Below are 25892 nucleotides of genomic sequence, written 5' to 3' on the forward strand. Positions count from 1 at the left end.
CTCCGAGTCACACTGTGCCTGTGCAGGCCTTGGCAATGGTGGGGGCCTATTTGGCCCTGCCCCATGCTGTTCCTGCTGCAGCTGTTTCTGCAGGATCATATTGTGTAGCATGATACATACCATAACAATTTGGGTACATGTATTTGGTGAGTACTGCAAAGCACCACCAGATGTGTCCAGTAACCGGAACCGTGACTTGAGCATCCCAAACACATGCTCAATTATGTTTCCTGTTTGTGCGTGTGCCTCATTATGGAGTTCTTGTTCAGGTGTGTGTGCATTTCTGATGGGTGTTATCAGCCATGGCTCCAGTGCATATCCAGCATCCCCCACTAGGTGACCCTCAGGGATGTCCCCATTGGAAATCTCTGATACAGCTGGGTCAAATGCCAAATGTGGGAATAGTGAAAGCTTCCAGGGCATCCAGCACACACATTCATTATTATGCCCTGGGCATCGCACACAAACTGGCAGTTGATGGAGGGGAAGCCCTTGCAGTTGATGTAGACCCTACCCCACTCACCGGGTGGTGATTTGATGCATATGTGCGTGCAGTCTATTGCACCCACTTCCTCAGGGTATTCTGCTATTTGGTGGAAAACATGCATATTGCTGGCCAATGCCTCACGGGAATTGGGGAAATATACTTGGTCACCAACATGTGCTGACATGGCATCCAGGAACTGGTGGAGTACCCTGAATGCTGATGCCTGTGAAATCCCCATCATATCACCAGTTGGTCTTTGGAAGGTAGCTGTAGCTAGTATTCTTAGGCCTACACCTTGGTATCCACTGGGATGGGTTCCCCTCTGTTGGTTCTGTGTGTGAGGTGTGGCTGGCAAAGCTCAACAATTTGCTGTAGGAAGTCTCTGTCCAGCCTATAGCGCTCCACTATCTCCAGCTCATGTAGCCTCTGGTAGGTTACCCTGGGTCTGTACACTCTTCTCCATCTCCTCACTGTGGGTTGCTCAGCAGCATTCACAACATCACCACATCACCACCCTCAGCACCTTGCACATGTTGGTTTATGATAGCAAGAGCAGCTCCTAAAATTTTGTCTGACTTAAGCTTTTTAATCTTTCCCTCTTTGTATACTGCAGTGTTGCATAGTTCCTGAGAAAAAAACAGGGGGGAATGGTGTTTGCAGAGTTTAAAGTGCTGGGCTGGGCTAGTCTGCTGCCTGTGTAATTGGCTGATTCTGACATATTTCACCTGGCAGCTCTGCTAGTTCTTCTTGATTAACTTCCTACTACTTCTTTTCCTTCCTTTTGCCTTTCTGTTTCTGCCCGGGGCAGCGCCACGCAAATGAGTGCAAATGCATGCACATGTGTGCACACACTGTGTGCATGTTTGAAAGGAGTTTCCTATCTTTTAACAGTGTGCACCTTTGGTTTGAGATTTTCAAATAGGACACCTGGAGGCACGCCTCTTGCAATCCTGAGAAACTCAAAGCAAACACAAGCCACTGTGCTCCAGTAGCTTACAGCCTGTCTGACACACACCCTCATGATGTCACCTATACTCTACTCTTCTACTCACCTACTCCTACTCTTACACTCTTAGGACATGCCTCACATGCTGGGGAAAATTGGGATTCACTATCCTTATCCTCATTTGCATAGGATTGCCTAGTAATGCATGGTTACATCTCTTACACTGAACCCCCCCCTTAGCAACCACTACTCAGTGGTCATGTTGTCTTCAGACTGCCATTCACCTTCATGGCAGAATAAGCTTTTTAGTGAAAATGCCTATTTTGGGCTTTTTTTTTAATTATTTTCTTGTTTTTATAAGCGCCGCGCATTTGCGCGGTGCTGCGCTATGCTTATATATCGGAGATCGGGGAATAAAAAGTTAAATTGTTATATTTTTAAACATTATATAATGCCAATGGCCTTATATTTGTCCATTGGCATGCTTCCTCAATTATATGCATCCTTTATTTGGAGCTGTCATAGCTCCGTTTAGCTATTTGCAGAAATGTACTCTGTTACCAACGGAGTACATTTCTGCAGCTAACACTTATCTTCCACAGACAGGTTAGTGTTTCCTGGATTGCAAATTTACCTCATTTGCATGGCTTTCACCAGCAAATTAGGTAATTTGCATACCATGATGCTGTCCGTGCAAGAGTAGTTTTAGCAGCTCTCGTGCACGCCCCTGCCGGCTGTACCTGGATCGCACGGCAGACATACTGCCGGTGTGAGCTCCTACACTCTTCTTGCTCTCCGTGCAAGCTTTCGTAAATCTGGGCGACTGTTTTTGTTGTATTTCTAATATGCAATTTCTTGAAATTCTGAAGCAAATTGAAATAATACATAAGAATTATATCCATTCATTCATTTTCTTATAATAAGCACGTAGATAATATTTTTTTAATTGCAGTCATTATATTTTCTTTTTGCATATTCTTTCCAGTTTAGTAATCTATTTCCTTTTAATTTCTTGCATTTTTCTCGTTGGCAGTATAATTCCTCCTTTCCACCTTGATCATATTCCGATGTTTCTCTCCAGTTTACCATTTTATTCATAGTCAGGTTGACTCATTGCCAATCCCCCACCTTTTCCCATTCATTCAGTTTTCTGAAGTAATCCAAGCTTAGTTTGTATTGCCTTCAGCAGAATCATGATATTGATTTCAATCATATTTGGTATATTCTCCTTGAAAACCAAGTTCTAATTTGTATATGTTTTATTTATTTATTTATGTATTTATTTATTTTTGTTGACCAGGAAAGTCTGACTGGGTATGATTTCCATTTTCAGTAGAAACCCGGGCAGAATAGCTCCACAAATACGTTTACAGGAACATTACAATCCTGCTTATAGATAATTCTCAGTAGAAACAGAGGTTATACATGTGAAGTATCCACAGTTTGTTGGCTAAGTGCAAAACAGGTACAGTAAAAAGGAATAAATATACTGCAGTCTATATTACGGTGTTGAAATGCCATAACAGCAAATATGAAAAGGCCGACACGTAGTGAGCGAAATCCATTTCTGTGATTCGCTGAATTCTTACAGGGCAAAGATGTAGTTGACTAACTACACAATTTTTCCCTTTTCTCCACTGTAATGCGATCCTGGAGTTGATATATTTAATGGGGGGGGGGGTAAAGCCCCCGACATGGATGGGCTTGGTTTAGGTAAAATAATGTAGCACTGCGGGGCAAGTATTTGTTTGCCCGACAAGTTTTCAGCGAATCCATGTTACGGCATTTTGACGTCATAAAATAGACTCAATATACTTTAGTAGATTTTGGAGTTAATAGTTTCTGTAGAAACAAGAAAGGCAAACAATTGTGATAATGGCATGAAAATGTATTTATGACTAAAGAGAGTTAATACATAGAGGTTTATTATGGAGATAGGGGAAATGTGAAGGTTCAGCAGAGAAAATTGGGAATTAGAATAAAGCGAACGATGTTCAAGAAAATTACATAGCTAAGAGGATGAGCATGATGTGGGTCAACTGGTGGGGGGGTAAAAGACTTTATGATAAAGTACATTGTTAAGGAGGGGGTCTTTACTTATGTAGTATGTTTGGAGTGTGAAGTGATTTGTGGGAGAAAAAGGGGTAATCGCAGATTAGGATGGAGATAGGATTAGAGTGCAAGGATTAATTGCAAAAGTATGGTAGAAAGTTAGAGAAATAATTATTATAGCTAGTTAAGAGTGTGGAGCAATTTGGAAATTTATTATAGTAGCCATTTTGTTTACCTCTCCTCCTAAGACTAGTATGCATTCCCCTTACATCTTCCTTAATGCTTTCCTGCCCTGTTCCTCGCCCTGTCAGAGCTTCCATATGTTTTTGAACATGCTGCTTCATATTTTCTTCTAGTCTTCTAGAAACTATTCAAAGTTTCCATTTACCCAACTGCAGCTTCTGAACCTGTATATGTTCCCTACCCCTTTTTCTTTATATCATGAGCATCCATTTTCTTCTTCTGTACCTGACTTTCCCATATGACACTGATGTTCCATACTGTCTTTTTCCTAGTGTAGGCTGTTGATCCCATAGAGGATATGAATGCTTTAATTATGCTACCATCTTTACTGCTGTCCCTTACTATTCAACACTTTCCAAATCTCAGGCACATTTCCATCTTTCTTTCATTTTCTTGACATCTTCCCTTTCTGCCTTTTCTGCCCAGCTCTTCCTTTAATTTTCCATGTCATACATGAGTTCACAAGCTTTCTGTCATTTATCTCTCACTCTGTCACTCTGTCCATGTTCTAAGTTATTTTCTTCCAGGTTTTCTTCATAGCATTCATCCTCTGGCAGTGACATGTTCTATGATCCCATTTTCTCAGAAAGCTGCCTTTTGCATCTCTCGCCTCCTTTGATTCCATCCATTGGCACATCTGATGCAAGTTTATTTACTCCTATTTCTTCTATTACTTTCTTTTCTGCTTTCCAGCCATCTGCTCCCCTTCTTTTCTTCCCCTGTATCTCATTCAAGGCCCAAGCCCCAGTATATGTTTGTTATTGATTGGACATTCTCTACAGTTGCTGCTAGGGTATTTCCCAGTCCTTTCCCAGTTTGCATTTATTCTGTAATATTTGCCTTCACTTTCTATTTCAGTCTATATCTGCACTGTTTCTTTTCTTGTAACTATTGGTGAGTGTTGTAGGCTAATACTTATTTCTCATAAGAACTAGTGCCCAGTCCTGCTATGAGACTCACCTGCTTCCCACCCAGCATAAACTTATCCACTTTTTGAATTCCTTTTATATACTTTGTTTTCTCTTTAACTGGAGCATGCCTTAGAATAGTTACAGTTCTGCAGCTGCTTGTGATAGTTTATTCTTTCTTTCTGAGTTCTTAAATCCTCTGCTAATATCTATTTATTTCCCTTAGGTTTTAATATTTTCCATAGCTTTTCTGTTGTCTGTTGGTTCCCACACCTTTATCCCCAAGTATTTTGCCCCTTGACTGCATATGATGCTTCTCCTGTATGATTCTTCAGAGCTACGTAACACACAAAACAGTGCACCCACCCCCACTGCTATTATTTTGCTTTTTCCTACATCACCTTGACAAACAGAAAGACATTTCTTTATGTAGTTTTTCCCTGTGTCCTGGGATGCTGAGCATATCTCCATCAAGTCATCAAACACATCATCATTATCAACCCCACTTCCTGTTTTCTACATGGGGTCAGAGTCTCATGTCAACTGTCCCCATCTTTCCAATTTCAATGCCCCTATCCTACCTTCATCAACAGTCATGGCTGCTTTTGCAGGACTTCTCTCACACAATCCTTCCATCTCTTTTTTTCTGGACATCCTCATTTCATGTTGCCATCATCTTGTCTGTCCAAATGATCTTCAGCAGATTGTCTTCTGCTTTTCAGCACTTAATGCCCAGACTACCATAACCTGTTCTCTGAACTTCTCTAACATTGGAGATAATTTGGCTTCTGCAGTGATGTCCTCATTTCCTCATCTGTCCCACAGTGTGAATCCTACCACCCATCTCAGACACTTCATATCCATCCCCTCTAGTGGCCTTTAATGCCCAGGTTTCATTACCATATAGTAGTACTGGTTGTACCACTGGTTTGTACAACTTACTGTTCAGCTTCTTTGGCATTCTTCTGTCATACACTAGCCCCGACACTCTGTGTGCTAGTTGGCTGCCTTCCCTCTCATTGTACCTTTAACCTCCTCATTCAGATTTTTTTTCCCCTCAACCACCCTTCCCAGATACTTGAAGCTATTAACCTTTTCATCTATTTCCCTCCTATTTCAAATATCAGAGTCTTCTAATTCCCCCATTTTCTGCCATTGTAATTGTCTTATCTGTACTCACTCAGTTCCATCCCACGTGTCTTCATGTTTACATTCCATTTCCTTATCCTTTGTTGAAGTCTGTCTGCAATGCCACATAGTCTGCATAAGGCAACTTTGTTGATCTGTCCCTTCTGACCTGTTTGTTAATGTAGTCCATCACCAGTATGAACAGCAGTGTGCTCAGAGTTGAACCCTGATTCACACCTACTCCCACTAAGAATACCTCTGTGAGGCCAAACACTGTTCATACTTGAGTCATTGGGCCCTTCTTCATAGCGTGCATTAATTCTACCAATTTTTCTGGGACTGAAAACTACTGCAGAACTGCTCAAATCAGCTTTCTTGGGGCATTGGCATATTCTTTTTCCAAGTCTAGGAATGCCCAGATAGACTCTCTCCTCACTTATAGCCTCTTCTCAACTGTCTCAATGCAAACATCAGGTCAGTTGTGCTGAATCCTCATCTGTATCCAAACTGCTCATCTCACATCTTACTTTCTACTACTCTGTGTAGTCATTTATCAGTCACCCTGTCTAGACCTTTCATGCACTGTGACTGGAGTTTGATACCTCTGTACTCCCCTAGTTGCAAATGTCCCCTTTGTTCTCATACAGTGGCACTAGTATACTTATTTTTTAATTATCTGGTCTATGCCTTTCACTCCATATTGCTATGAGTACCCTTAGGATCCATTTTTCCCCTAACTCCCTAAACAGATTGATCATATCTGCTCTGACTTTATCTGAGTCTGCTGCTTTCCCTGACTTCATTTTTCATAGTGCAGGCCTTACTTCTTCTAGGGTGGGCTCCTCTTCTTTCATTGTATGTTGTGGGGGTTTCTTCATTCAGAAGCTGCTGGAAGTACACATTCCATCTGCCTTTGATGTCCTGTGGACTGGTGAACAGGTTGCTGCTGCCATCCCTTATGGAGGAAGTCTGATTGTGTTCTATATCTTTCTGTCTTTGCCTTACAACCTGATGGAGTTTCTTTGTAACATTTACTGAGTCACTTTCCAAAAGCTGGTAGAGTGTCTCTGATTCTTTGTTCTTTGCTATTGCAACTCCTCTCTTAGCATATTTGTTAGCCAGCCACTATTCTTTCTTAGCCTGGTCTGTCTTTTCTGTCTCTCGCTTTTTCCTGCACTCCTACTTTCTTTTGATGACTTCTTGAACATCTGCATTCCACCACCAGCTTTCCTTATGTACCTTATTTCCACACCTGGCTCGGCCACATACCTGTTCTCTAGTCCTTATACATGCTCTTTTGAGGAACTGCCATTCTTATTCAACTCCACCTATTTCCTCCTCTTCCTGTGGTGCTAGAGCCCTGAGTAATTCGATGAACTTCTGTGCTTTCTTTCCAGTCAACATCCAGGTCTTAAGCTTAGTCTCTGTTGACCTTGGAGACTTGTCTGACCAGAGTATGCAGCTGATTATGGTAACCAGTGGTTTATGCTGTGGACCAGCTGTTTCACTGTGGATGACTTTACCTTCGATGATACTACCCCATATCCCTTTCCTTACTAGATGGAAGTCTAACTGAGGTGCATGCTGCCCACTCTTGTATGTGATCTTCTGACAGTCTCTTTTGCTGAACCATGTATTGTTCACCATCAAGGCATCTGCCACATAGAAATTTAGAATTGCCTCTCCTCTATTATTCCAGTTGTCCCACCCATGTGGACCCAGACAGTTCTCACATCCGATTCTTTCTGCCCTGATATGCTCATTCAGGTCACCCATTATCAACACCAATTCATTTTTTTTCTTGCTTTATCTAGTATGTACTGCAACTCCTGCCTGAATGCTCTCTCTTCCTTCTGTCATAACTCTGCTGTGGGGCATAGGCTGACATTATGAGTAGTGCCCTATCCTTACACTGGAGTCTGATTGTCACGAGTCACTAATTGTAATGACATCTCTTGCTGTCTTCCCTCACCACAGTCCCCGCACCATCTCTAACATGTTCTCCTCTTGAGTAGTAAACTCTGGATCCCAAGCCAAGTGGCTTTCCAGCATTGCCTGTCTCCTAGATACATGGGATCTCCAGCCTCCTTGATGAAATTGCAGGTCCATTCTAACCGAATCCAGCCTAAATATTGACTCAATGTAACTCTTAAAACCTTCTTTAATGAATCAAATGTAATAAAAACAAATACACGATAAGCGCTTTTGTTTTTTCATTAAAAATCTTCCTCAGATAAAGGAATACTAAGCCAAACTGTGTTTAAACACTCAATGCAAATCACGCTCTCCACTGTAGCATATAACTTTGAATTAACTCACATCAAATGAATATTAAGTATGTGACGAAAAGATTTTTTACTTGCAAGTAGCAGTTCACTCATGTTGTTATAGATTTTAACTTTAATACACATGCTAAAGAAAGCATGTCATTAAGACCAGGATTATGGTTAGCTCCCCAAAAGAACTGCCAATACAGCTCCTCCACATGGGTCTCATTCCAATTTTTCCAGCACTACAAATTTAAATGTATGTGTGGGAAAATACAAGATGTGCTTGAATAAAGCATTCGTATATTTTCTTTTCTTGATCTCATACAGGTGTTCATACACCCTCTCCATTATTTTCCTCTCAGTTTTCCTGATATACTAACTTTGACATGAATTACGACTTGCTGCATAAACAATCTCTTCCATATTACTGTTGAAATTATCATTTATATAGATCTGTATATTGCTAATAAACACTTCGTTTGAAACCAAGATGCCTGTCTTTTGGCTTTTCCTGGTTAGAGGTTGCCACAGTGGGACTCTGGTCTGCTAATGATCAGCAGTGAATTTTTAAGGTGTTGAGTTGCCAGCCTGGTGCCCAACCTTCAAAGAAGGCACACCCACCCACACATGCACACACCTACCTGCATGTCTTCAAATTCACTCAACTGCTGGGAGGAGATGCAGACTCCGCGCAGAAGGCACTCCAGCTGAGAATCGAATTAGAGAACCTCTTGCTGTGAGGTGACAATGCTAACCACTGCACCACCATGGCCTGAAACCAAGATGGAATTACAATATTTACATGCCCCACACATTCTCATTCCAAGTTGACATTTTAAACCTTTATTTTGTTTCTCCAAAATATTCTTAAGATTGACATTCCTTCTATATACAATTTTTGGGGTATATCTAAGATGGCTATGAGTCCTATGTCATCCTTTATGATATTCCAATTTTTTTCAAATATCCATCTTAGATTACCAGAGTCCATATTGTATTCTGTAATAAATGCAGAATGGAAGACATCCCCCAGGATTCATTAAGCTTGCGCCATGCACCGGAGTAGCGTCGCCGATCTAGCGCCAAATATGGCCATCCAGCGATTCAGGTAAGAGCTGTTTCCACATGCACTATTAGCGTACGCCAGAGCTGCACAGCTCCCAGTGCATGTATGCTAATTACCCCATGTGCAGCAGTGTAGCATGCAAATGAAGTTATATAGCGATTCATGAAGTTGTGCAGGCATAGTGTAAGCATGTAGAAATGTAAACCAAAAAAATGGTTTACATATTGTCAAACATAAAATCGGAGCCATGAAAGCGGACCAAATTTACGTGTTATAATGTTAATATATGCCAATGGCTAAATATATAGCCAATGGCATAAAAAACATGCACAACATATATAAAATAACATTTAATTTCATGGCCACACCAATGCAAAGTAAAACCGCAGTGCATCGGTGCGCAAATGGGATCATAATGAAAATATATTTAGATGTCATAAAACTGTAATGTAATGCAATTCATGATATCCCCATAAAAGACAATAGCATGCTTGCTACACCACAACCATGGCACAAGGGTTGCTAAGGGTCTGTGACAGTGTTCTGTGTGGTAACTAGGAATTAGCAGTCATTGCCATGCAAATGAGTCAAGTAATACTGAATCGCAAACGTCCCACCGGCGTAAGGATGTACCACACGGCATAGCATTACAACACCGAGGAGTGGCCTGGAGGTAAACATGACATCAAGAGAGGGGAGTGCCACCGTATCTGTAAGTACATTGGATCATTGCTAATCCATGTTGGGTGTTGCTAAACAAAGCCACAGGATTGGGGTGTGGAACTAGCCATGGCTTTGCTTAGCTGACAGCACACAAGGTAACCAAAAGTTCATGTGAATGTGGATGAAAACGCACACAAAACCCAGTAAACGGATGTGGCAGCATGCACCACAGCTGAAACAGGAAGGATACGGGAAGACAATAAGGCAATGCTGCAGCATGGTACTTGGAGTACAAATGAGTAATTAACACCTAGAAACTTACAGTGGGCCATAGACAACAGCTAACAAGGCTGCTATCAGCTACCTGCAGAACAGGAAAGGGGAGATGCCATACAGCTTAGAAAAGAGAACTGTCACAGCAGAACAAAGCAAACTTGCTGTAGATCAGCTACATAGCACATTTCCCAACATAATCCTGGGTTGTGGAAGCACAAAACAAGAAAGGCGGCAGCTGGATGCATGCCTGACAATGGGAGGTGAATCGGGTTGAAAATAGAAGTAAAGAGCAATAGATGAATCACGGCAGACAAGTGTAAGTCAACACCAAAGGCCCCACAATAGCAGTACCTGCTGTAAAACCCATAATTAAGACACCCTGCAGCTGGAATAGCACAAACACACCCAATTACACCAGCAACAACCATTGCACAATAGTATAAGGTGTGAAAGCCCCACACACACACTTGTGTATTCCCAGACACTCTGCACCATTGGTGTATACAGACGGGGAACTTTTAATATGTATATGTTAGGGGATGCCATAGCTTTGATTCACCAGCATGTGTTGGAGACTGATGGTGGTGTGGAGGATGATGCTGACAACATGCAGAAACCAGAATCATCATAGAGCGTGTGTTTGGGATGCTGATATCACGGTTCTGTTGCTTGGACATATCTGGTGGAGCCTTGCAGTACTCTACAGAAACATGTTCCCACATCTTCATAGTATGTGCCATGCTACACAATATGATCCTGCAGAAACAGCTGCAGCAGGGACAGAATGGTGAAGGCCATCACAGCCCACCACCATTGCCAAGGGACCCAGAGACACAGGTGGGCTCAGACCACGAACACCCTGTGCTATACCCAGTAGGCAGATGGAGGAGTGCCCAGTATGCCCATGCCTTGGCAAAGGGGGAACGTATAGCACACATACTGACAGTGTAGGCACTCATGGACTGACACCCTTCTCCACCTGCACACACAGCAAACATGGATGGCACACACACACGACCACCTGTAAATTGTCATGTATAGGTGGTCTACTGTGTGCATCCTACATAGGTAGCCCTCAACTATTGTACACACAACCGCCATTGGCACAGGGTAAGTCAATACCTGAACAGTATATTAAGCTATCAGCATTTGTCTATACTGTATGTACAGGCTCATAAGCATCGGCAAAAAGTGTCTACTGTCGCCACCCCATTGATCAACTAACTGTCCCTCTATGGAGCAGAACTACTTGCAGGATCCCTGGGGTGTAGCTTCTGTTCACCACCCACTCTGTAAGGATTCCCCGGAGTGTTAGTGAGGGGGTTTGTATAATGTAATCAGGGATGTGTTTACAAATAATGGGGAGTATCCCTGACAGGAATCTTCACAGATGTGTACATGTTACATAGTATACCTTAAACACAGCTTGTATATATAGATAGTTCTCCACAGAATAATAAACATGTGGAACACACAACCGCTGAAATGTGCGTTCATCACCCTTGTGCTACCAGTGCCTGCTCTGAGAGGTAAGATATCACTGCCAGGATTAGAACATGCAACCATGGACACATTAATCACAATAACATACTACTAAGCTACCTGAGATGTACCAATGGCAGTCACGTATACTGACAGGATAAAACACAAAAGGTAGGAATGTGTTGAAATAGGACAAACCAGCATGTACACAATGAAAGGTGTATGTTTTATGTGTGTGTGTGTGTATATATATATATATATATATATATATATATATATATATATATATATATATATATATATATATATATATATATACACACATCATCATATAGAGATGGAGAGAGAGAGAGAGATATGTCGATATATGGGGATATACATATATATGTAGATATATAGATAGGTTAACAACATCTACATAACCATCCAACACCCAAAAGGAGTACTCACTTATACACCACTGTTGCCATGGTATCAGCTAATGGAGTAGCTGCACAGCTGATGTGCATCCAAGTAACTACTTTGGAACAGCAGTTGGTGGACAGGATACCACATGTTACCGATATGTAACTAGAAAAGGATGTGTTATCACACATTCAAACCATCCGTATATACCAGCGAAACATTACAAATAACATTGAAACACAAACTGAAAAGGATTGAATCAACTGTTAACGATATGTCGGGTTACTAATAAGGTATGTAGAACAGTCAGTATGTCTGTGTATGTAGTGCTATTCTGTAGTATTTAAAGTGCACGCAATCCATATAGTGGAAACAGTTATCTTGTAGTGATGTATTGTTGAGCATAGTCACGCTTGTAATATTTGTGTGTACTGCTGTAGGTCACAAGGCAAACGCTGCATCCACCACAAGGAATGCTATATAAGAGCTTTGAACAGAAATACTCCTCACCAGCTGACGTCAGTGGCAGGGTTGGTCCAACAAGTATGTGCTATAACAGGGGATAGTATATGTTGATATATTGTAACTGTAGCCATATGTATGGGTGTAATACAGAGAATAACATGTGGAAGGTTAGGCCACTGTGCAAGTATGTTTTGCATTGTGGGATATTGTGTCAATAACTGTGTAATGTGCAGTATTGTAGGCAGATATGTATTACAAGCTACATCGCATTACTGTAATGGTAGGCAAACATTAGTTATGTCAATTGGCATTTACAATACTCAATAACAGGATACATATGTCTTTTAGTGAGCCGACAGTTTATCAGCATGATAGCAAAGTAAAATGAAAGAGCTATTTAACTATCCATGCACATAAGACATATAATATGTGCAAAGGTAGGTACTAGGCTGTCTTACCGAGGAAATCTGTAAGCCTAGCTAGCGTGTGTTGTCTTTCGCCACCACCATAGGTTGGTTCCCTGTGCCTCTGAATGGCAGAGCCAATAGTTCCCTGTGCCTCTGTCCAGCAGAGCCACTGCAGTGATCCCCAGGTACATGTCTGTCTCCCATCCACATGTCAAGGTTTCCCTTAAAGAGTGCTCATGAGGGACCCTGCCTGATTTACTTTGGAATCATGTTCCAAAGCATAGAGAGTGTCCGGGGCAGGAATCTGTACATTCAGCACGTCCTACTCATCATTGTGGTTAGGTGTATATCCCTAGAGCATGTGACTCTCAGGGGCTTCTGTTTAGGTGGAGCATATCCAGCAATACAGGGTTGGACATGGGCCTTGTATGTCAAGCAGAGATCACCTGTGAGTATGTGATATGCAACTGAGTACAGCTGGAGTTTCATAGGTTGGGCTGCATAGGTCATCTGTTTAAGGTCAGTAATCCTCTTGGTGTGGTACTGGTGTGGTCTTCCAAGCTGTTGCAGTTGTCTTGTAAGGTATATCCCAAATGGGGTGTTGTATCCTTTAATGGGTCTGATATGACATGTGCAGAGTCACAATGGCCCCTCTGATCTGGATGTGAACCCATTAGAGATTAGAGGGGCCATGTAGAAGGATATTCTAACCACCTTGTCATTATGGGTATCGAAGGAGAGATTGCTATCTACTGGTGTTTCTGGATCCCGTATTACCTTTTTTGTATGTAGGGGACTAGCACCAATGTGGTAGTCCGTGGGTAATTTGTTATATCCAAAGGGGATGACTATGCACTTTTAGGCATTCAGCTTGACGCCATGATATTAACACCAGGTATCCATCTCAGTGCAACCCTTCCATGGGGTGTCTGTAACAGCTGAGGGAACAATTATGTCCCCTAGTTTGCAGTCGTCTGCAAACCTTTTCAGCCAAAGCCTTCCTGTGCTTGTCTGTACATCAGAGAAGTATATATCGAACATGAGGGGTCCTAGGACTGAGCCCTGGGGGACGGCAGTTGTAAATGGTATAGAGTTGGACCTAGGGGATGCAGCTCCTGCTGTGTGTGTTCTGTCCGTGATCCACTTTGCACACCATCACATGACATAGGGGTTAATGTTCAGGCGGATGGGTATATTGATAATACCAGAAGGAGGAATGGTGTTGATAGCCTATGAGAGATATAGGTAGGCTGTGTGGACCTGCTTACCCTCATCTAATGCCTTGGTAACTGTCTCTAAGAAGCCCACCAGGTTTAGGAGGCATGGTCCAGCCTTAACAATGCCAAACAGGGAGGGGTCAAAGGTTGGAAGGTACCCAATATCTCTGTGACAGTGATCCATGATGTGCACCATAGCCTTGCAGACCAGGCCTATAGGGAAATAGGTCTCGTGGTCCATTGTGGTGCCACCTTTGTGGAGTGGGATAACTGTTGTTGTGTGCAATTCAGGGGGCACTATGCCCGATGTGAGGCTATTATTGAACATGGTGCGTAGGTGAGGAGACAGTATGATCTGAAGTTCATGTAAAACACAACCTGGGATGTTGTCCGGTCCCATGGATGCTGTGATATTGCCTTTAGAGTGTGCAGCTTTGAGAGGGATCTGCCAGGATGTTGCCAATATCAATTGTTTCTGTAATGTTCATGCCTTTGTGCTGTAACTCAGAGCAGATCTGGTTGTTGACATCGAGGCTTTGTGATTGTTGTTGGTATTAGTTGCGTTATAGTTTTCATAGCTAGCTTTGGAGGATCTTATAAGGGATCTCACCTTCTTACTGAGGCTGGTCAGGGATCTCCTCCACGCATGGTATTGTACTATCATTTTCAACAGTGTCTTCCTCCTGTAGTACAATATGTTTATGGCAGGGGACCACCAGATTGGTTTAGTTAATTATGAGTATAGCATCCTGATTCTGTTTTCGATAGCACAAGCCATGCACTCCTGTAAGTGCTTATAGAGTGCATTTGTGTAGGATTCAGCAGTTGTGACACTACTGTCCATCTGCATGGGTGTCATGACGTCCACCACGTCTGCCTTAAGAAGCATGTAGTTGGCCTTGTAGACATATTATACTGTGGTTCCCTTAATGGGGGGTAGGTGCAGGATGTGGATATCAACGGTGTTCAGCACATGGTCTGATCGGACCAATGAGGAGTTGGCTTCACATGTGGAGCACCAGTCACTCATGTTGGTAATGACTAGGTCTATGATATTGTTGCCCCTGGTGGGTGTGTGGATATGTTGAGTCAGGGCATTGGTGTTTATGAATTCCAGAAAACATTGAGCTAATGTGTTGGTACACGAGTAGTTTTCCCAGTTAATGGTGGGGTAGATACAGTGAGGGTTATGTGATGAGTGTGGTGTTGTACTACTGTGTACCTTCTCCACACGACAGTCAGGTTCAGGCTTGGTTGGAGAGACCTTTACCTCCAGTTTAGCTAGATGAATGCATCTCTCACAGGTTGTAGTGTTGGGTGGTAGGTGGAGAGGCTTATCTGTGTACATGAGGCAATGTGTACATTGCCTCAAGATGTCCAGATTCATCAGATATACAGGTGAGAATGCTGGCAGTTGACTCTTGGACATGCCTGAATATAGAACTACATTCACCTAGATAAGTGAGGAAAGTGAGTACAACAGCTACATTACTCTACGCAAGTGAGAAACGTATGTACAAAACCTGTTCACCCTTACCTGTAGTTGATGTGGAAGATTGAGTGCTATAGTAATCATTAGCTTACGTACTGTTTACAAGTCCTGTAAAAGTGCGTAGCATGAATAAGCAATCCAGATAGGGTCTTGGATAATATAAAAACACTGCCCCCTCCCCCAACAGGTACACGAGCATATATCCATGTACACCAGTACACCACAGGCTCCCTGTACCCACAGCTATGCAGGTACAAGCTGCACTCAGTCTGCATGGAACCTGCCCACATCACAGGTTGTATCATACACATATGGCAAAACAAGATGCTCTCCACATACACATCATGTAAAACATAGCTCCATGTCAGGTTGTGTACACACTGAATGGTGCACACCAACAGGTATCACAACCCAACAAAGGGGGAGACACCACTGATAATGGGAAGTATTGCACAACTACCCTGCTGAGTCTGGTCTGGAAGGCCATGAACCTTGATCACTTAAGTGATGTCAGCAGTACAGATGTAGATGACAGTATGGTTGATGTCATACTGCATATCATAACCTTGCCAGGTCATAGAACATCATCACCCATACTGTATACCACCTGCACTCGGTATACTAGATGTACATTCCTATGTCACAGGAGTGTTTTGCAATTGGACTGCTGGCAGAAACAACACTACAGAAGGTGTCTGAATAATACGTGATCATCACACCAGTGGCAGGTACAGTATGTCAGGGTTAATGAATTCTATTCCCCCTCATTGTAGTCCATACCTCACAGACAAACACAAGGCATCTGCCTATTGAAGTATGTGAATGACTCTGACCTAGGAACAATAGCTGACTTGCATTGTCACCCCTATGTTAATAACCCTGTACCCATGAACTACCACCTAGGCAGCGGTCATCATAATGGGCACTTGCGTGTGAGGGATGCAGCTGGGCAGTTGTCTTTCCTGTGATAGCTACGTCGCCACACCTGTCAGGGAGTCATATGTGGCAACACTAATAATAACAGGGTGCCATTCATGAATATAGAGATCATTGTCCAGCCATGCAGACCACTCAAGTGACCCATATCAGATCACATATTTCCTTTAAGGGGTATTGGCCATGTGCAGATGGCCTACACCAGCCTTCCCATTCTCCATCTCCACTATGTATCATGATGCATACCCTGAATAAATCCATGTCCAACCCAGTGATGTCGGACATGCTACACATACTCATCCTGATCTCGAACACATACTTCATGGACATCCACCTACCACATGCTGGACAGATCCTTGTCCCATACACTTGACATAGTCCTGCCATACTATGCATTCCTGTCCATCAAAGCTGCACATTGCTCCCCTCTCAGACATGGTGTGATGACCGCATGGTAATGCATGGTATATGCATTATTAAATTTTACATCGGTCAACGAAAAGAATGTTTAAGGTTAGACTTTTAGAACATCTGAGGGACATAAGAAATAAAAAAATGGAGAGCCCTTTAGCCTTACATTTTTGTGAATTTCACAATGGCAGTAGTGAGAGTTTAAAAGGTACCATTTTACAACAGGTAGCTAAAATGGAACCTGATGAATTAGTTGTGGGTAGATTACTTTTAAAGAAGGAAACTACTTTTATTTTAAAATATGACACTTTAGTACCTAGAGGCTTGAATACAGAATGTAATTGGAAGAATGTTATTTAGCTTGTAGGTGTATATCAATTTTATTGATTAATTGTTTAATGATGTAATTGAATGATTTTTGTGACTATATAAAGTGTGCTTTAGTATTGTTAGTTTACTCCTTGAAGGCTTACTGGCTTACTGTGGCGGCTAGTGAGAGACAGAAAATAAAGCTGCTTTTGGATCCTGTGCTGACTCCTGTTGTTTTGCTGTGCTGCTTTGCTGTGTTCAGTGTTGCTGCTGCTATATGCATCATTAACCCTGTGGATCAGTAATGTGGCACTGCTCCACCTGGCCCCACAGACCCACCTGTCAGCTACTGCCAGGTAACCCTTCATCCTAGATGCATACATGGCCTATGGCATATAGCCCACTAGTTGACTTTGACTGCACATGCCATAATTGATATCCATTCCTGCAAATACCATCTGGCTAGCCTGTGTCCCATGTGTATCACATGTGCAACACGGGTGATACATGGCAGGATGTTGAATCACTGTACAGTGCCATGTAGATGTATACGGCAGAACACATACATGTAAAACCTTATGTGAGCATGTCTGCAAGGTCACAGGTCATGTCTGTTAAGGCAGTCTAAGTCCTTATATGTGACATATACACTGCATCAAGGTTGACTGCATTAATGTGGACACATCCAGCCATGTGCTGATAGGTATGAACACCAGCACAGGCAAACAGACATGCCCACATCAAGACAGCAACCACATGGAATATGAGCAATGTAATCAGGTGGCACACACACACACACACACACACACACACACACACACACACACACACACACACATATATATGGTGATAATATCCACTCAACATTGAGTGTCACATGTGTGATACAAACACATCAGTGTCATGTAGGTTTGCAAATACAACTATTTAAACTGAAGTAATGTGATACACATGCATGTTCAGCTGTAGCTCTGTATGGCTCTGAGGTACTGTGACCTGTCTCCATCATTATGTCTTCCAGTTTTGCCGCTTGCAGGCTTCCCCCTTTTACATGCTTGGAGGATGAGGCTCTCATCCCATATCTACTCGATAATCACGACATCCTGTTCAGCCATGTGCCATAGGATGCACAGCAGTGGGATGCCCTGTGGATGGAACTTCGCAGTAGGGTTATTGTTGTGGGTGGCCACAACTGCACATACCAGCAGGTGCACAGACACTGTACAGACCTCATTAGATGGGCAAAACAGCATGCAAATACAATCGCCAGGGAACAAGGTGCAACAGGTGGTGGACCACCAACCCAGGGCCCACTCACACGTACCGAGGAGCTACTGACCAACATGGGGACACCTGCAGAACCACATCCACAAGCCTTAGCCGATATTGTGGAGGTGGGTGTCTCTCAACCACTGAGCTTGGAGTTGCCTGGTAAGTCAGTACTGCACCTATAACAACTATGTTCCATATAGCTGCATGTGTCACTGTACAATATGTAATGTAACATTATATGCAAGGCATGTATATACACATGCCGCATACTATAGTATGCTACGATGTGTATGCACACATGTGCATACACCATAGTATAGTCTAATGTACTGGTGTATGTGTTATGCACATTGCTCACTGTAGCCTTTAAACAGGGGTGGATTATGCTCAAACTGCTGTGTTACTCCTATTTAGGTACCTCTGGCATTCTGCGGTGACAGCAGCCCATTGCAGGTGAGAGTGTTATTATTTATCAGGAACCGTAATGCACAAATCTATCTGCCATGTGGCCATTCACAACATGTACACATAATGCATGGTCCTGTCACAATATACAGGTCGGACTTGCAATGCATCACAATGACTATCCATGTGCCACACTTGCAAACTATGTGAATCATCCCACCGACATGAATCTTCACAAACTTTATTGCCAGATGTGTTGACAGCTGTGCATACAGTGGTGGAGGTGCTGTTCACTTTAGGAACGTACAACAGATCTCATCTACACATGTGGTGAATGCAAACAGTACTACACAGTTGGGTGGAGTATGGCCAGCACACAGGTTTCACAGGTGTGGATTATAGCCCTGCTATGAATGTCACACAATGTGATGTGCTATATTGACATGTCCATGACATCTATTGGCCTGGCTGCAACACTGCCTACTAACCTGAAAACATATCCCACATACCACCCTTTATCTGCATAACCCTGTTGTCAGTGGAGCATATATGTCATATGGGACCACACAGACATGGGAAATAGATGCCCATCACTATAATTTGGACAACACATGTACACACATGGCCATGGAGGATGGCCAGAGACATGGAGCAACACACACAGTAGAAGTGTTGTGCTTGTATGTACACCCTGTCGTAAAATGGCTACACATGGTTCGGCCATGGCCTTTGTCTAATGGTCATAATGTAGATGTGGAATGCTAGACATCCTACAGGCCTGTGCACATCTTGTGTAGACGTAACATCAATCCACCACATAGGATATGTTGAACATCTTGAGGGTGTTGCAACATGACAGCAGTTACCTATACAGTATCCACATCAGGCCACAGATACAGTCCATACCCATTGCTGGTGATGGACATAAATGCCATACTAGCTCCTCATGTGTGTGTGTGGTACACAGATGTCATGTGGGACATGGTGTACCAACGTGTTCGCCATGTCTGCCCATAGTTGCCAGGTTGCAGCAATATGGTTGCAGATGTGCAAGGGTGTCATCTGTATACCCATCAGTGACCTGTGTCACAACTTCCACATCATGGTTTAGTGTGTATACACCTCAGTGATGTGGGTCACATTTCACAGTATATATGTATTGTATCAGAACGCAGTCATGGCTATGAACCCTGTCTATAACTCACACTGTATAGCACTAGAGATTCCTCATGATTCCCTGCAATGGTCATGCACATCAGCTAAATTTGCAGTATATCTGTAGGGTGGACAGACAACACTGAATTGGTACACCATTGCCCCACTGTATATTCGACAGGACACCATTGTGTTAAACATGTATGCATGTCATTGCACACGTCAGCAGATCACATGTCATACTACATGTGATTATCAAGGTGATATGCCACACATCATGCAGGCATACTGTTAACCTGCGCTGGTCCACATGGTGTAACACAGGGATGTATGCTAACCACTACTATGATTGTGTAATTTGCATGCCATCTGCTATCACACATGCATGCTGTTGTGTGCAGCCTAGGGATGTATGATAACTACCACTATTGTCTGCGCTGCATGCTGTCTGCCATATCACATGCATGTTGCATGCCTTCTGTCATATCACATGCATGTTTGTGTGTCTATTGTATGGAGTGCAATGTACAGTTCTTGTCTGCCCTCACAGGTGATGTAGGTACATTGCCCTCCTGCGGTACATCAGATGTTAGTGTCCCCACAGACTCTAGCAGTGATGATGAACATATGATTGGGTCACAGGCAGAGGTGTCAGGGGCTGCCTTTCCATCTATATCCACCTCATCCCCGCACATAGATCCCATATCTGCACATACCCCATCACCAGTGGCCATAGAGGAAGGACAGTTGGCGCGTGGTAGCTTGGAACAGGAAAGTGGGGGGCTATGGAAGGTGTGCCTGCACACCATGGTGTCAGCCAAACTAGTGTTGGTGCCCCACACAGGCACGTGGCCAGTGCTGCTCGTAGGAGAACCTCTGGCCAACATGCTCCTGCACGACAGAGCAGAGCAGCTGGTGTCACTAGAAGCATGTTTTAGGCTGTAATGGAGGCACAGGCATGTGCTAAACGGCACAACAGAGAAGATCAGAGGCTACAGAGGGCTGCTGTTCATTCTTTAAACAACAGCATCCAGGCAATGGTAAATGCTCAACAGCAGATTGCTGATGCTTTGGATAGACAGTTGGGTGACATGGTTGGAGTCCTTGACCATGACATGACAATCTGCGAGCGTGAGCTGTCTGTGTTGGAACATCTGGTAGGAGTGAGGCATCGGGCACGTGGACATAGGCCTGCTACATCACCTGTGTCAGGTCTACGTGTATGAGCTACCTCACATGCCCGCTCCCATAGTGGTGGTAGCAGCAGCAGTGCATCTGGTGCTGTGCTGTCCACACCACGACACAGCAGGCCATGTGCACATGGCCCAGGATGGTCCTAACAGGGACACAGTTCCAGTGGACTAGTGACATCAGACAGTGCCCAATCTGCACCTCTGTCTGGTAGTGCCCATCAAACCCCTTGCAGGCACAGGTCACATGTCCGTGGCTGGACACCGTGAACTGTAAAACCTTGCCTGTACAGTCTGCAGCTGTCAATAATACCCCTGTGTAGGCCAGACACATGGGAGAACTGTGTGCAGACATACACGCACACACTGGACACATATATGTAGGGCACCACAACACACACATGCGTAACATCCACACATGCCTAATTAGATCAAAGGCCCAAACCCACACACATGATGTCATCCAATGGTGCAGCCTAGGCCTCTGGCAAACATTAACACCCTGTGCATATGATGATGCATGTGCCACATCCCTGACATCCACACCATTGGTGCAGGGACATGCTCATATGGTCTGATGCACAGGGTGAACAGACTAGGATGATATGTGTAGTTTACAAATGTTGATGACTGTTGACAGTCAGCAGATATACCATGTAGTACAGGTGTACAATACTGTTAACAGTATGTGTCTTGTGTAACAACAGTGCAGCCTAGGCCTCTGACAAACATTAACACCCTGTGCATATGATGATGCCTGTGCCACATCCCTGACATCCACACCATCGGTGCAGGGACATGCTCATATGGTCTGATGCACAGGGTGAACAGACTAGGATTATATGTGTAGTTTACAAATGTTGACGACTGTTGACTGTCAGCAGATATTCCATGAAGTACAAATGTACAATACTATCAACAGCATGTGTCTTGTGTAACAACAGTAAATGCATGTTGGTAATTTTGTTTTGCTGTCTTTCTTCAGGTCTAATTGCACGTGCTGGTGGATGTCAGTGTTTGCAGTTAAGTGTCCCATATGTCAATGTGGACTACTCACAGTTATGTATGAATATACCAGCATGCACAGTGTAGCTGCCACATACCAGTGAGAATGTCCCACATTACAAACACGTCTATCGTTCCAAGAGCATAATAGCTGTGTATTAAGCTACTGTGGCCACAGACGTGACATCCATAAAGGGTGACATCACAGGTACAGTTACATGGAGTGGTGAGGTAAGAGCGTGGTCTAGCTGATTACAAGGGTAGAGGCTAGTGGGAAGTGTGATGCCTCAATGGGAATCAGTAATACACATTCCCATGACAGGATGCCAACACACAACTGCACCCACACACTCAGGTATTGACACACATGTATTCAGTGACACTGTAACACACACATGCATACACACTCACGGCTTCATCGACACAGTAATACACACTAGCACACAGTTGCTACTGATGGGATGAGGACCCCTGCCTATGTGCAAATCATCTTTACAGTACTGTGCACCTACATGATGCGCCACAAAGAATACACATGTACAGGTAATCAGTACGGCCTAAGATCAGGGACATCAACACGGATAGTTGAATTCATCGCCTGGATGGTGGGAGGGGTCCTATCAGTTCAGTATGGTAACATACATCCTCATCCCAGGGACCAGTCAGCCCCACATACACACACCGTGGCATTCAGTAATTAATACACCTATGTCATGCACATACAGATACCTCACATATGTAAGATACATGCCCCTGCCTATGTCCTGCTTTATACATTGCAGTCTATACAGATGTGTACACTAGTGTACAGGAGAGTAACAATTGAGATGTATTCCTCACAATACGTGACAAATATGGACACACACGCAACTACACATTCCAGTACTGTGAATCTCAGACCTGCCCAGCTCATGTTATATATGTTAGACGTGCAGCAGTATTGCATGCATTACAAACTGTACTGATGCTTCCTGTGACAACAGTGCTGATATATGCACTAGGGACATCATATCTATTAACAGGTGTCAAGTGATTTACCTTTGCTATCACCCTGACTGCTGTCTAAGTTGTGTGTTATGTCCTTCAATTAATGAAACCATTGCTTACCGGTTACACAGGGTATTGTAGGACTGCTTGTGACACACCTGTGAGCTGTCCACAGCAAACATCCATCTGCAAAGATGCCCCACCACTTAGTTATTTCAACACATCTGTCCATACCTGTGGTACATCTTTCTGTACATTCAGCATATCGCCATATACAGTTGGCAATGTTGAGGCTGCATTGCAGCTGCATGATGTACTAGGATACACGCCACCTGCATACATCAGCAACTGCACATGCATGTTATCTGAATGCACAACACTACATGTACAGGTGTGTAGGTCCTACAATCCTGACATTTGGTCGTGTTTGTAGGCATTGCAATTGGCGGATATGTGTAATAGCATACTTGACACATGGATTGTTGTATGATATGATGGGTGACCAGTACAGAGGGGATGTTACCTGTGTCAACATTGATATCACACCTTATGTACTATTAGCATTCAGCAGCCATGGACCTACATTCCATGTGCATGTGTGTAATGGCTGTAGCCACCTGTTTGCACAAAGGACTAGAACAGCTATGCTATTTACAGGTATGTTGTGTGTGTGGCATGTACATATCCAGGGCTGGTACATGTATGTCATATCCATACATGAGGGTGTGTACTGGTGTACAGCAACAGACATTTGCTAATGGTGGACAGTACTGAGGGCCCTTGGTATGTATACAGCTGACCTGGTCACAGACAGTGGTATCATTGCATTGCATAACACATGATGCAACTGTGTCAGTACATGTGTACTGTCTACAGTTGATGTAGAGCTTAGTACAGTACACAGATCAAGGATCACATGGTAGTGTACTTGTCTGTCATACAACATGTATGGTTGCCTGATGGTGGTCTGAGGGCATGGTGGTGTCTGCAGTTTACATCCTAGAATCCTAGAATGCAGCATGTGACACTGTGTCCTGCACATGGCTCATCTGTGATGCCTTTCGTGGGGGGACCGGTCAGTACATGTGAGTGGCCTTTATGTATGTGGGTACACTACCTCAAGCGGTCCTTACCTGTGTTATGGCCCACATATCTGGTTCTGAGGTATATGGTGGTAGTGCTAAGTTCTGATGTATATGGTGGTAGTGCTATTGTGCACTACAGAGACATCAGCCAGGTGTTCCTCACTGCACAGATGTCAGTACTCTCCATTGTTGGATCTACAGAGGCCAGCTGTGAATATGGACGCTACACATCTAGCACTGGTTAGCATAAGAAAACAATGCAGTTGTCCTGTAGGTGTATGGGAGTTAACCTGTGTTTAGGACATTTGCCTTGGATTGGCACTGTGTGGGTGGATGCGACTTGGGTAATATCCACACTCCCTTATATCATGGATGCATGTGATATGTGACAAAGGCCTGCCTACTGTCAACCATGTCATCCTGGAATGACAGCTGATTTGTAGAAGACTGTTGTCAAATATATGTAGAGCAGCTTTCCCACTAACAATGACAACTAAAACACCAGAGCCCATTACAATATGTTCTTTACGTCTACCTGTAATAGCATGGCCACTGTGGCCCTCCGTGTTTAGCATCAGAGAGCATCCCAGTCAGTCCTGTGCTACTAGGAGTATGAGCATGCCCAGTATATCCTTGTGTAGATGGACACATAGTAGTGCATTCCAACCAGCCCTGAGCTACTACATGTGTGAGCATGCCCCCTGTATTACTAAGTGTATGAGCATGCCCAGTATATCCTTGTGTAGATGGACACATAGTGCATTCTGAACAGTCCTGTGCTACCAAGTGTATGAGCATGCCCAGTATATCCTTGTGTAGATGGACATAGTGCATTCAGAACAGCCCTGTGCTACTAAGTGTATGAGCATGCCCAGTGACACCTTGTGTTGGTTATGTGCCTCTGTGTATGGGTATGGCCATTGTAACCCTGTATAGTGGTAGTAGTCGTCCATTCCACAGATGGGCGTACTCCAGGTCAGGATGGATTCATACTTTAAACACACAGGTTCACAGGTATGTACATCTTAACTGCCAGCATCCCTGTTGATGTCCACATTCCTAGATGGTCATAATGACAGCCTTGAAATGTGTAGTCTGTGTGGCGCGATTCATATATATGTAGAATTGTAATAGTAATCTGTAAATAGGCAGGTGTTCTGTACCCGACACTGGCGTGTGTGTATGTCTGTCCCCATTTGCCGGTGGACTCTAAATTGCTTTTAGACTGGCCACACTTCATACATTTCTTATACCCACTGTTACCAAAGCTGATGATGTCACCCATCTACAAATACACCTCTGGGAGGACTGTGTCCCAGTAATCTCGGTAGCGCGTTCTCTAACTGCGTAATGCTGTAGTGTAATAAAGTTGTTAGGTCGGTGTTCTACTCCCCCACTTGCCCTGTGTGTCTCCCCGTTTGCCCGAAGACTGAGTAATACCTTTATACTGCTCACACTCCATACATTTCTAATACCCACTGTTAGCAAGGCCGATGATGTCACCCATCTACAAATACACCTCCGGCGGTGCTGTGTCCCAGTAATCTCGGTAGTACGTTCTGTAACTTCGTAATGCTGTAGTGTAATAAAGTTGTTAGGTCAGTGTTCTAGGCCCACACTTACTGTGTGT

Source organism: Protopterus annectens, chromosome 2.part0 (genome assembly GCF_019279795.1).
Source record: "Protopterus annectens isolate FY-2018-M chromosome 2.part0, PAN1.0, whole genome shotgun sequence".
Taxonomy (NCBI): Eukaryota; Metazoa; Chordata; order Ceratodontiformes; family Protopteridae; genus Protopterus; species Protopterus annectens.